Below are 14,184 nucleotides of genomic sequence, written 5' to 3'. Positions count from 1 at the left end.
TGGAATGCAAAAAATATACAGAAAGCTCGCTCTGTCTCAAAAATAAGTAAATATGTTTCTTAAAAAGAAAAGAAATATTCTTTGTACTATTGAAAAGTAACTTACTGTTTTGGAAATCTTTTAATAATTTCTATGGATAGGGCGCCTGGGTGGCTCAGTCAGTTAAGCGTCCAACACTTGAATTCCACTCAGGTCATGATCCCAAGGATTATGAGATAGAGGTCCAAGGCAGACTCAGCTCTTAGCATGAGGACTGCTTAAGATTCTCTCTCTCCCTCTCTCTCTCTCTCTCTCTCTCTCTGCCCCTCCCTTGCCCATGCTCCCTCTCTCTCTCTCTAAAATAAAATAAAAATTTTTTTCTGTTGAGATAAAGCATCATTCTAGAATGAGCCACTCCGTTTTTTTCATACACTGAAGCTATTTAAATGTCACTCTCAACCTTTGCAGAATGGTTCATTTCAGAGTACTTCAGAGACCTTAGGCTTCCTTTAGGAATTCCACCTATATCGCGGTGCATTGTTCTTATTTTCCATCCAAATTATTTAGCCAAATCTATTTATGACTATGTCTCTGAGCCAGTGAAGTAAAATACTTCAAATATTCTACTTGAGATATGATCTGTAATGTATACTCTCATACACTGTTAGTGGAGATTTTTTTTTATTTTTTTTTTTAACATTTATTTATTTTTGAGACAGAGAGAGACAGAGCATGAACAGGGGAGGGGCAGAGAGAGAGAGAGGGAGACACAGAATCTGAAACAGGCTCCAGGCTCTGAGCTGTCAGCACAGAGCCCGACGCGGGGCTTGAACTCACGGACCGTGAGATCCTGACCTGAGCCGAAGTCGGATGCTTACCCGACCGAGCCACCCAGGCGCCCCATGTTAGTGGAGATATAAATTGGCAGTAGCCCAACGTCAATTTGAAAACAACTACCATATTTGAAATATGTATAACACATACTAATTTTATAGTTAAAATAGTTTTTTAAAGAAGTAGTTTTTCCCAATTTAACCTTCAGGGTGAACGGGTACAGGGTCTCTGGGTTCAAGGACCTCATACTTTAAGGGTGAAGGAGAAAAGAATGATAACACCTGCTCTTTACTTACATAGAGCATATTTTTAAATATTGGGGTGTATTTTCATATTTTAAATATGAATTATAATCCACAATTATAACCCACACAGAAAGTGTGAGCAGTCTACAAAATTTTGAAATTGGCTTAATGCTACATTTTTGAAATTGAAAATAATTGTGTATTAAATGTAAATAAACCCTCAAACTAAGAATAAATGAGTTGTGGGGCGCCTGGGTGGCTCAGTCGGTTGAGTGTCCGACTTCAGCTCAGGTCGTGATCTCACAGCTAGTGAGTTCAAGCCCTGCATCGGGCTCTCTGCCGACAGCTCAGAGCCTGGAGCCTGCTTCAGGTTCTGGGTCTCCCTCTCTGTCTACCCCTCCTCCGCTCATGCTCTGTCTCTCTCTGTCTCAAAAATAAGTAAACATTAAAAAAAAAAATTTAAGAATAAATGGGTTTTTATACTATTCACAATATTTCTTTTCAAATTATTTTGTTTATTTTGTATAATGTTTATTCTTGAGGGAGAGAGAGAGACAGAGTGTGAGTGGGGGAGGGGCAGAAAGAGAGGGGGATACAGAATCTGAACCAGGCTCCAGGCTCTGAGCTGTCAGCACAGAGCCCGACATGGGCCTTGAACTCACCAGCCATGAGATCACGACCTGAGCTGAAGTCCAACGCTTAACCGACTGGGCCACCCAGGTGCCCCTTGTTTATTTTTTTAATGCTTATTTATTTCTTTTGAGAGAGAGGAGTGTATGCACAAGCGAGGGAGGGGCAGAGAGAGAGGGAGAGAGAGAGAATCCCAGGCAGTCTCTGCAGTCAGCCCATAGGCCAACCCCCGGCTCGATCTCATGAACTGTGAAATCATGACCTGAGCCAAAATCAAAAGTCCGACGCCACCCAGGCACCCTAATTTTGTTTATTTTTTTAAAGTTTTATTAACTTAAGTAACCTCTGCACCTGATATGGAGCTCAAACTCACGACCCTGAGATCAAGAGTCATATGCTTCTCCGACCGAGTCAGCGAGACCTCTATTTTGTTTATTTTTGAATGGGTAATACATGTATACGATACAAGATTCAAATGTTACAAAAAGACTATAGAAAAGTCTCTCTCTCACCCTGGCCTCAGGACTTATAGTTCCTCTCCCTGGAGGCAACCACGGTTGGCAGTTCTTGGGTAGCTTTTCAGATATATTTTGTGAATGTATGGATACATTTCTTTCTCTTTTTTTCTGGCACAAAGAGTAGTTCATTCTATATGCTATTCTGCATGTTATCTTAAGAATTAATTCTCAGCGGTGTTAGTGGCTGCGTTCAATTGCAAGGACGTAGCATTCTTCATCTAATCTTCTATTAATGGACATTGAGGTTGTTTCTGACCTTGTACAATTATAAACAACATAGCAGTCTATAACCTTGTGCATGTGCCATTTCTTTGTGTGCCGATATACATCTGCAAAAAAAAGGATTTCTAGAGGTGGAACCGGTGGGTTAAAGGATATGTGTAACTATAATTTTCAATAGATATTTCCCATTACTCTCCATGGAGACTGTACTGAATGACATTTCCACCAGAAATGTGCTTCTTTCCTCACTCTAGACAAAGCAATGTATGATCACATTTTTATTTTTGACAGTATGGTAGGTTTGAAAAAATGGTATCTCATTGTGTTTTTACATTTTTCTAATTATGAGGGAGGGTGAACATCACTTCATGTGTTTAAGAACAACATTTACTTTCAAGATTAACTACATGGGGGCGCCTGGGTGGCTCAATCGGTTAAGTGTCTGACTTTGGCTCAGGTCATGATCTCACAGTTTGTGAGTTCGAGCCCCACATCAGGCTCTGTGCTGACAGCTGAGAGCCTGGAGCCTGCTTTGGATTCTGTGTCTCCCTCTCTCTCTATTCCTCCTCAGCTTGCACTCTGTCTCTCTCTCTCTCTCTCTCTCTCTCTGTCTCAAAAATAAATAAATAAGTAAATATTTTTTAAAAAAGATTCATTACATAAAGAGTAGTCAATATTTCCTTCTAAATTTGATTAGATTTTCCCCCCTCAGTGAAAAAAAACCCTCCCTTTGGGTTGTAACTTTCTATTGTCTACCATTTAACTAACCTACTAAATAAATAAATAGATAAATAAACAAACAAATAAATAATAAATCACTACAACATCTTAGAATATAAAAGCAGGGTTTTTCTACCTTTTCTGCAAGAATTCAAAAGTTTATGTTTGAATTTACAGCAAACATGGAAATTTTCACTAAAATTATCTATTAGTAAGGTTGGAAATCCCTATAATATACAAATCCTTGATTTTGTTTTTTATAATTCAGTGTCAAAATGCAAAACATATATACCTTAATGAAAAAAATGTTTTTTCTTTAAAACAATAGCTGCCAGTGGGTAATGGGTACTGAGGAGGGCATCTGTTGGGATGAGCACTGGGTGTTGTATGGAAACCAATTTGACAATAAATTTCATATTAATAAAAAATAAATACATAAAAATAAAAAAATAAAACAATAGCTGCCATATTATCCAGTAATGAATAAAACTCCAAAGACTAAGAAAATATTTCCTAATGAAAGCTTATCGTTAGGGACTTTCCTATATGATTATTGATAAGTACTATAAATACAGTATAAAATTTTTTTTAAGATTTTATTTTTAAGGGGCACCTGGGTGGCTCAGCCGGTTAGGTATCCAACTTCAGCTCAGGTCATGATCTCATGGCCATGAGTTCGAGTCCAGCATTGGGCTCTCTGCTGTCAACGCAGCGTCCTCTTCAGATTCTCTGTTTCCCCCCTCTCTCTGCCTCTCCTTCCACCTCTCTCTCCCTCTCAAAAATAAATAAGCATTAAAGAAAAAAGTGTTTATTTTTAAGTAATCTCTACACCCAACATGGGGCTCAAACTCACAAGCCTGTGATCAAGAGTCACATGCGCTACCAACTGAGCCAGCCAGGCGCCCCAAATACAGTATAAGTTTAAGGCAGCGTTCATAAATAGCATGTTTACATTGTTGCTAGTGTTCTGATACCAAAGTAAATAAATATTGTAGGGGCTCCTGGGTGGCTCATCTGGTTAAGCATCCAACTTCGGCTCAGGTCATGATCTCACAGTTCGTGAGTTCCAGCCCCGCGTCGGGCTCCGTGCTGACAGCTCAGAGCCTGGAGTCTGATTCTGATTCTGTGTCTCCCCCTGTCTCTGACCCTCCCCCGTTCATGCTCTGTCTCTCTCTCTGTCAAAAATAAATAAACATTAAAAAATAAATAAATAAATAAATAAATAAATAAATAAATAAAAGATAAATATTGTAAATGGATATCAATTGTTTCTCTCTGTTCTGTGTCATTTCAAAGTCAACATTAAATTATCTTTCCATCGTTGCTATAAAAGTGAATTTTACTCAATAATACCTAGCGCTTGAAATGTGTCAAAAATCTTGGGACTCTCCCAGTTTGTATTGATCATACGGAAATTAGTACCTTAGAGTTCTATCTAGAGTTCTTAAATATCATTACTTTGGAAAATTAGTCTGTCTTCTCCCTATTTCCCACCCACCCCATAAGCCTCACCCAGAGAAATAACTCTCTCAAGTTATAGATAGGGGATGCCTATTAATCAATCCGCTGGTCACTGGAATGAAAGATGTCACTGCCAGATCATCTGATGCCCTGTATAGTGGCACAGACTTCTGGAATTGAAAGGGAGCCAGATCAAGGAGTCATTTAATCCAGACCTCTCTCTTCCTGCAAGGCTCTGCCTGAAACGCCTAAGACAGATGGTTTGTCCTTAAAATTCACCAGGGACAGAGATTCCACAATATTACTCTGGAGCCTTTTCTAATGTTTAATCACTATTTCTGTCAAGTCAGTTTAAGCTCTTTTCTGCTAGTTTTTCCTCTGCAGACATGGAAAACAGTTGGTCAGCGACCTCTACATAATCACCTTTTCTGTGTGAAAAGACACTTACCAAGGTGCCCTTCAGCCTTGTCTTTAACTTATATAATTTATTTTCTATCCATTTTAATGGCAACATTTTATCTCATTAATCATTTGGATTATGTTTCATTAAACTCTTCCCATTTGTTCTACATCACTCCTAACTTAGTATTATAATAAGCTCCTTAATTGTAATGTGTGTTTATAAATTTTAATTATTGTAGGACAAAATAACTACACTTTTACTTATTCACTAGGTAACGATTTTTTGAGTATTTTTTGCCAGCAAGAAAAAGATAGGCAAATCTCCTTCTCTCTTACAATATGTACTCTAATAGAAGAAATCAAGAGTAATTAAAAATGGATCTATAATATAACATTTTGATAAGAAAAAAGTCTCCTCTAGTACTTAGAGAAAGGTCAGACTGCTGTGCTAGCGACCCAACAATAGCTAAGTGATTTGAAAAAGAGGTTTACTTCTTTTTTTTTTTAATTTTTTTTTAACGTTTATTTATTTTTGAGACAGAGAGAGACAGAGCATGAACGGGGGAGGGGCAGAGAGAGAGGGAGACACAGAATCGGAAGCAGGCTCCAGGCTTTGAGCTGTCAGCACAGAGCCCGACGCGGGGCTCGAACTCATGGACCATGAGATCGTGACCTGAGCTGAAGTTGGATGCTCAATCGACTGAGCCACCCAGGCGCCCCAGAAGAGGTTTACTTCTTACCTAACAGTCCAGTGTGACTGCTTTGGATCACCGACAACTTCAGCTCTGTGAAGTCATTCAGAGACCCCAGTCCTTCTGCCATCTTCCATCATCAGACCTTAGGTCACTGTCATTATCTTTATAGTATAAGCTGAGTCACTCTGAGTTCCAGGCAGCAGGGAGGAGAAGGACAATATGGGTGGAGCTAACCTCGGCTCAGAAGTGGCACACATCACTCACACTGTTTATTGAAGAGAACACACCTGCAGGGCCACACTTGACAAAGGCTGGGAAATGTAGCCTAATGTACCTTGCAGGTAGCCTTCCGTGGGCTTCCATATTCTCTTCCATAGAAGAGAATAGATTTTAGGGGACCAGATAGAGTGTTGCAAACACTATCAACGTTTCTTCCCAATATCTGCAGATCCCTTTTTACCTCTTTGTGTTTCTGCTTCGAACAGCGAACAATGGGCTATTTTTTGGAAGATGCCCTGGGGAAACTGGATCTCACTGTACCAACACTGGAAAGTGCCTAGGAATTTACTTCCCCCCACCCAGCTTCACCCAAGAGGGACTGATAGGTGCAGGAGTATGAAAGACCCTCTCTTTTACCCTCTGGTCAAGACAATTCTGAGGCATGGCTTCATTCCAGAGCGCTCACGCAGGCACAAGTAAAGCTACCCTGTGAGTTGGCCTGACATTCATTCTTGCTTGGCTGTCTTCTCTTCCCTGTCCTGCTTTCCACATCCCCTTACTTGGTTCCCCCAGGAGTACTTTCTTAATAAGTCCCTTGCATATGAATCCTCATCTGATGGCCTGCTTCTAGGAAACCTGATAAAAGACACAAGGTGAAGGTTTAAAGGTGCTGGATCATTTTTAGTAGCTTCAAACATAAGATCAAAAGGAGTATTTGGACAAGTATGAATGATTTAGATCATACCTATCCCTACCACTACGGAAAAACAAACTAACGTGTGTATTTTTCTTGTTTTGCTAGGGTCACATTCACATATATAAATTTAGCTTTTGTGATGGGGATATCTACAGCCTGTTCACAAAATGAATGCATTTGGAGGTGCCTGGGTGGTTCAGTCCGTTAAGCAGCCCGCTCTTGATTTTGGCTCAGGTCATGATCTCACATTTGGTGCAATCGAGCCCCACTTAGGGCTCCGTGTTGATAGGGGGAAGCCTACTTGGGATTCCCTCCCACGATCTCTCTCTGCCCCTCCCCTGCCCTCATCTCTCTCTCTCTCTCTCTCTCTCTCTTTCTCAAAATAAATAAGCTTAAAAAAAAAAGTGAATGCTTTTGTATCTTAACTCTATATTACCACAGTAAGCTTCGTAAGAGCGATCTTCTAATTGGATCTTTGAACATAAAGGGAGTACATTTAAGTGAATAGAGTCAATGGACAACAAACGTGCTCAGCGATACTCAGCCCTGGGGAAACCAACAGAAACAGCATTTCAGAACACAGGATGGTTAACTAAAACACTGAAGAGTGACATCTTTCTGTGGGCTAGATATATCACAAATAACTGTTTTGGACAAGCATACTGGAGGAACTGGAGAGAGGACTTTAGAAGGAACAATTGGCAGAGTGCCTGGGTGGTTCAGTGGTTAAATGTCTGACTTTGGCTCAGATCATGATCTCATGGTTCATGGATTCGAGTGTCAGTACAGAGCCCACTTCGGATCTTCTGTCCCCCTCTCTTTCTGCCCCCCTTCTCACTCTCTCTCAAAAAATAAACATTAGGGGGGCCTGGGTGGCTCAGTCGGTTGAGCATCCAACTTCAGCTCAGGTCATGATCTCATGGTCCATGAGTTCGAGCCCCGCGTCGGGCTCTGTGCTGACAGCTCAGAGCCTGGAGCCTGCTTCCGATTCTATGTCTCCCTCTCTCTCTCTGCCCCTCCCCCGCTCATGCTCTGTCTCTCTCTGTCTCAAAAATAAATACAAACATTAAAAATAAATAAATAAACATTAAAAAATAATATCGGGGGCGCCTGGGTGGCTCAGTCGGTTAAGCGTCCGACTTCGGCTCAGGTCACGATCTCGCGGTCCATGAGTTCGAGCCCCGCGTCAGGCTCTGGGCTGATGGCTCAGAGCCTGGAGCCTGCTTTGGATTCTGTGTCTCCCTCTCTCTCTGCCCCTCCCCCGTTCATGCTCTGTCTCTCTCTGTCCCAAAAATAAATAAACGTTAAAAAAAATAATAAAAATTAAAAAATAATAATATCGAAGTATGTAAATATTAGACTTATTAATGTATTGCAGAATTACTAGCTTTGTAAGAAATTGTAGTTGACTCAGAATTTTTTAAAAATAGGTTTCTAATTTAAAGTATCACCTTTGATAAACACAAAAATCAGGAAATGTAGATGCTACTTAAAGTAAAAATAACTTACATTGAGATTACCATTCTATGAATTTTACCCTCCAGGAGTCCCGTAGACTTGTCTCAGGCAGCTTTGTAGTTCTGATCAGTTACAATTGTAAATTCATTATTGTGCTTATTTGATCAATGTCTGTCTCTCACACTGAACGATAGACCTCTGAGGGCAGTTTTGGATTACCTTTATATCCTCAGCATCAAATACAATGCTACATAATAGGCACTCAAAAAATTTTTGACTGAAAAAAATTAATGAACATATTAACACAGAATAATTCATATTACATTTCAATCATAGCATCTTCGCCATTTAAAATGCATGGTGCAAGTATTATTATTTATTACTTTGTAAATTAAAGAAAGTAGATAATACAAATGATTTTTGTCCATAGAAAGGCAGACAAATTACCTCCAGTAGAAGTCAACTGATTATTGCTCTCTGTATAGATCAGTTTTGCATCTATTTGTAAATGTATTTTAACTTCCCATATTCCCACATGTATGTAGTTCTTTGAATTCTCTTTGTAACATTCTACTGTTTCCCTCACTAATTAATGCATTAAATAAAATATTTGGTCTCTAAAATGAACATTTTAGATTTGTGCGAGTCACGGTTTTACCTTCTTTTAGAAATATCCTCTAACATCTTAATAATACCTTAAAAACATCTTTAATAACGCTAATGGCTCACTCTACACAAAAATATATTGAGAATGAACTACACGAAGAGCACTGTGCGAGGCTAAGCACATTAAACAAGTGCAGGAACTGAATATCTTCATAACACTTCTTTAAAGAATTTACTAGTCAAGCTGCAAAGAGCTTAGTAAAAGAAGTATTCATACATATTTTGCTTTTCATCATTATTATTAGCTCATGCAACCACAAAGTACCAACACTGCATTCTATCATGGGGACCCAGCCCCCATTCCCTGGGATTTGCATGCTACAGAAATATTTTACACAGACCATCCATACGATGTTTTCCAACGGTTCTGGTTTTCAGTTAAATTCATTCTTTTCTGTTTCTCTTGTTGTTATTATTTTGCTCTATTTTATATAGTTTTCATAACAGAAAAATTACTCATAGTTGGAAAAAGAGATAGTTCAAGCATTGGAATGCCAACTCCATACATGTTTCAAAGAGTGCAAAAGGTTGTATTTCAGGAGGGTACTAAAATTACATACGATTTTTTTTTTCAAACAAATGCCAAGAACTGTATCTGCTAATAAGTTTTGCCCAGCTTGGAAACCAAACTCAGCCACATAGTATGAGAATGCCAGATATACGACAATAAATATTTTTGGCATAGTTTCAAAGCTACATAATGCCAGACATAGGCATGTAAAAGTAATGGCAAGAACTACAAAGATTATAAAAGAAATAAAGTCACAGTTCGTAATTCATATGATTATGTTCAATAGCAGGCTTAGACAGCTTTTCACATAATAAGATCCACATGTAAAAGCATCAGCTTATTTTACTCAGAAAAAGATAACAAATATTAAAATGGCTTTTAAAAGTAAAATTTTGTTGAGAGCTTGTAAATGTATTTTTGCAAGCTAAAGGAGAGTAGCTTAAATTGGGTTTTTCTGTGTTTGTTTCTATTTAGATACCCAACCTCTGCTTCCCTTCCGTCACACAGAAAAATTAAGTAAAAAAAAGAGAACGCAATCTCAAAGACTGGACCGACTTTTAAATATTGTCACTATAATCAGCATATTAAAACTGGAGTTTAGGGAAAACGCCATTCCCCTAAAATTAAATTGTCCCTCGCATTTAGAGAAAGGATGAAGGAAATATAGTTGTCAGATGCTGAACCTGGATTTGACTACTGGGTACAGATTACGGGGAGCAGAGCCCAAGTGACTAAACTATTCCAGAGCAATCCCACTGCCACTTACATCACAAGATGAAGCATATCTAAGGCTGGTTTTTAAGTGCAGATATTCTAGCAAACGTTGGGTGTTACTCGGGACATTTTATTTTAGACCCGGAGAAATCAAACTAAATTGAGTTTGTGGTGCGTTTGATTTCCAGAGATAAAAGAAAGCACGCTTTTGTGTTTTCCTTCTGTTTAATTTATAGATTAGAAGTGGCCAGCCATCAGGGTGGGCTAATGAAAAGCAAGACCAAGGGGAAATGCTAGTGAAAGAAGGATGGAAGAAACTGTAGAATCTGAGATAAACTGTCAGTCCCTTGGGCAAGATAAGCCAGAACACCACAGTGCCAAGAGCAACCGTCTCGGGTTTCAGTTCTCAGTCACAAGCAACACTGCGAACTGAGGTTTATTTTCTAAAAAGGAATTTTATCAGGATAGAAGATAATAATTTAGTAGGTGAGCCAAAAATAGTCACGTTTTAAGATTTTATATTAAATACGCTAGAATATGTTTGTTAGTACTACAGGTCTGTATTGTGCTGAATTTGAATTTGGTTGTGTAAAATGTAAAAAACAAAATACTTTTGTTTCTTTTCAACCCAGTATAGGTTGGATAATGTAGGGTAAGTTATGTGGCATCTCTTCTCTGACAACTATCATGAAAAAAAATAATGTTTTGCAAACACGTATTTTCCTCAGTTCCAAGTTTTGCATGAAATTTTTGAATACCTCTCTGACAACTCAGCGTTTACATCGAGTACATGTGCAAGGTATTGGTGGTGATAGACAATTTCGTCTCCATGTGGGTGAAAATGTTTGTTGCAAAAAGACACGTTCAGATTGAGTTCTATCTCCATTTACACACAGATCCCTTTAATGGATGTTGAGAGTTTTGATTTAGAACTTTTAATAGGCTCGTTTACATTTTGCAAATCTCTACCTTTGAAATAAAAATGCAGTGACCCACCCATCTGCAGACAATTAAGACCAGCAGCCAAGTATAAAAGGGTGGAGAACTTTTAATGGGTGTTTATAGATTGGAAGCACCGACCCCCTTTTAAATGAAAGAGGCCTAAGAAGAAATAGTAAGTGTTAAGGATAACCATGAAATTCATTTAACCCCCCAAGCAGAAGATCTGTTATCAAAGAATTGGCAGGACTCTATGCCTTCCAACTTAAGGTTCTTAGCTTAAGTACTTAGCAAAAGTACTCAGAAAAGAAATATCTTATTTAGAAGTGTCTTGATTATAATTTCTCAGCTGCTTTAAGGTCAAAACACAAGCCCACAGGAAGACCAACAGTAAGGTATGTGATATAAAAACAAATATTTCCATAAAATCTTTGCCCTAGCAAAAAGAGAAATTCTTAGTAGGTTCAAGGTGGGAATTTAGGGAATAGTATTTTTTTACAGGAAATACTGGTTAGGCGTTTTATATAGGGGGTTCTGCATTTGTGAAAGGATAATTTGCTCTAAAATATGTGGGCAACCAGCCTAAATTCTCTAATTGAGTAGTTTGCTCATAACCCCAGGCCATTAGGTGAATGTAAACTGTTACAGGCTTAGTAAGAAAATAGTCCCATTAGGATTTTTGTATTTGTATGTGGTTGTGGGCTAGAGTAACTGTTTCCAAAATCATGGATTAATGAAAGGCTCTTTTTTCTGAGTTTGCAAATACCAGCTTTGAAATGCTCAAACTCAAATTAAGGCAAAGATTCTTTCTTTCGTTGTTGTTTTGGTTTGGTGTGTTTTTTGTTTTGTTTTTTTTACAGTTAAAAAAACTTTACAAGATCCAATTTCAGCTATCAGTTCCATTGTTCGTTATCTAAGGAAAATTAGAGATACTTAACTGACTGGTTGTTAATAAAGGACAACAGCCATATCATCTTTGATACTGCTATTCAAATCCTTTGCTCATGTCCTAAAATTCCCCTCATTGGTCACTGCCAAGAAACTTGACACACAGAAAATGGGTATGACCTCTTGAAAATAAAGACGGGTGCAGAAATTCAAGAAATGTGTACATATGTTTCATTTGGTACTTGTCCTGCGTAGAAGCTTGCATTTTTGTGAAGGAGAAGACGACTTTATGTGCCGTTTCTTGCATCCAATCTTGGGCTCCTCTCTCTTAATGCATCTCTTCAACTAAAGTCCGTTTTCTCTCCTGTTCCCCAATCCCCCCGTCACCGTGTTATCATCGCACTGCTTCTTACAAAGCATAGTTTACTTGTATAGCCCAGAGCGGGGCAAGAAAGGACTATGTCATATTTCTTCAAATCAGTAACTGTCGATGCAGAAGAAATACAGTCAGAGGAGGAAAAGATCTGACCAAACAGATCAGATCAATTTAATAGACATACTCAAAATTAAGATAATTCATGTGTCTTTTGCATGTCTCCATAACCCCACTGGGTACTAATAAGGCTGGGGGGATGAGTATTACCTCAAATCTTCTTTTAGAAACTGAGTTACATGAGAACTCTTCTTAGCAATCAAAGAAATAACAAAATCACAGAGCCCAACACCAATCTCTTAGGCCACCTGGGGAAGCGCTTGGCATTTTCATAGGCTGTCTAAGTTTTTACTCAGTCAGGTTTCCTTTTTTCCGTTTTAAAATTTCCTATTTCAAAACACACCAGTACAGCCATACCATAAATATAACCTAAACAGTTTGGCTGACAAATCAGAATAACGTGATATGGAAGGAAATGTCTTTTAAAAATTTTTTTTGAAGAAGATACTAAAGCAGAATTGTTCTGAAATGACTTGTGAGAAGTGAGATATTAAACTCACAGACACAGGAGTGTGTGGAAAAAAAGAAGGGATCTTAAGAGAGCCTTGCTTTACGGTGAAGGTAGGTTTAAATTCCATACCTTGAAAGAACGTACTAAAGATTTCCAGAATAGTTCGATAGTTTTTTTTTTTTTTTTTTTTTTTTTAATTTTTTTTTTTCAACGTTTTTTATTTATTTTTGGGACAGAGAATTAGTTCGATAGTTTTGAAGAGCTTTCTTAAAAACTCTCTGTAAGATATAACAAAGAGATTGTATTTATTATCTTCTTTGGATTGAGATTGAAGCTATAATACTCGAATAATAAATTTTAGGCAAGTTAAGAGATGAGATTTGCTAAAAGGACTGATGATAAAAGAAATACAAATTGAGCCTGGTAACAACCAAATGGAGAAAAAGAATTTACCTTTGAAATTCTTCCCTTAATTTCTCACAGTCAAAAATAATAATACTATAGAGAGGAAAGGCAGTGATTCATCAGATTCTTTCACCTACCGCATCCTAAAAAAGATTTTCTTTTATTTTTTGAAGTAATCTCTACTTAAACGTAGGGGATCGAACTCACAACCCCAAGGTCAAGAGCTGCACGCTCTACCACTGAGCCAGCCAGGTGCCCCTCACATACCACTTTACCAATACTTTTAATACCAGCATAACTATGAACTGTGTTAAGAGCAAAATGAAAATAGTTGTTTTTGTGGAGAACAATCCCACTTGAAGTGACCAAAGGACACAGTAAAATGTCAATGATAGCTGAGACCTAAAAAAGAAAAATCCATAAATATACACATAAAATTAGAAGCTACCTGCCTGTAAAGATGCTTCAAGAGGATTCCTAGATGATCCCTCAGAAGAGATAGAGGTGGAATTTTTAAAGATACAGGTGAACTTCATTTTAAATAAATGTCCCATATCTCTTAGTTCCATCTGGTACATACAATACCTTTAATAAACGTATTTTAAATGAATGAGAAAGAAAGAAGAAAAGCAAGCCCGTTGAGACACAACATCTCTTCTGTGAGCAAGAAAATACTCTGTCTAAATGTTTGCTCTCTCAAGTTTACTAAAATATGGTGGAAAACAGGTTTCTGGTAGATAACTGTTGAAGTTGGGGGGGGGAGGATTTCATTATGGCATTCTCTCTTTGGTATACGTTTGATATTTTTCATAACAAACATTTTAAAAATGAGGAAATGGACTCTACGTTTTAGAGACTAGATAAGTCGACATTTGCAAAATTCATATTTAGTAATCCAAACTTGGAGATTATTGTGGAATTTCTTCCCTAGGAAAGATTTGCCCGGGGAAGGAATAACAACGTGGCACGTGCTCTGTCTAGTGACAGTGAAGCAAGAAGGCAGAACGAGGCAGAAAGGGAAGTGAGGAGGGAGGGGC

Source organism: Panthera pardus, unplaced genomic scaffold (genome assembly GCF_024362965.1).
Source record: "Panthera pardus isolate Hobbes unplaced genomic scaffold, ASM2436296v1 HiC_scaffold_10, whole genome shotgun sequence".
Lineage (NCBI taxonomy): Eukaryota > Metazoa > Chordata > Mammalia > Carnivora > Felidae > Panthera > Panthera pardus.
Note: the sequence above shows the minus strand (reverse complement) of the source record.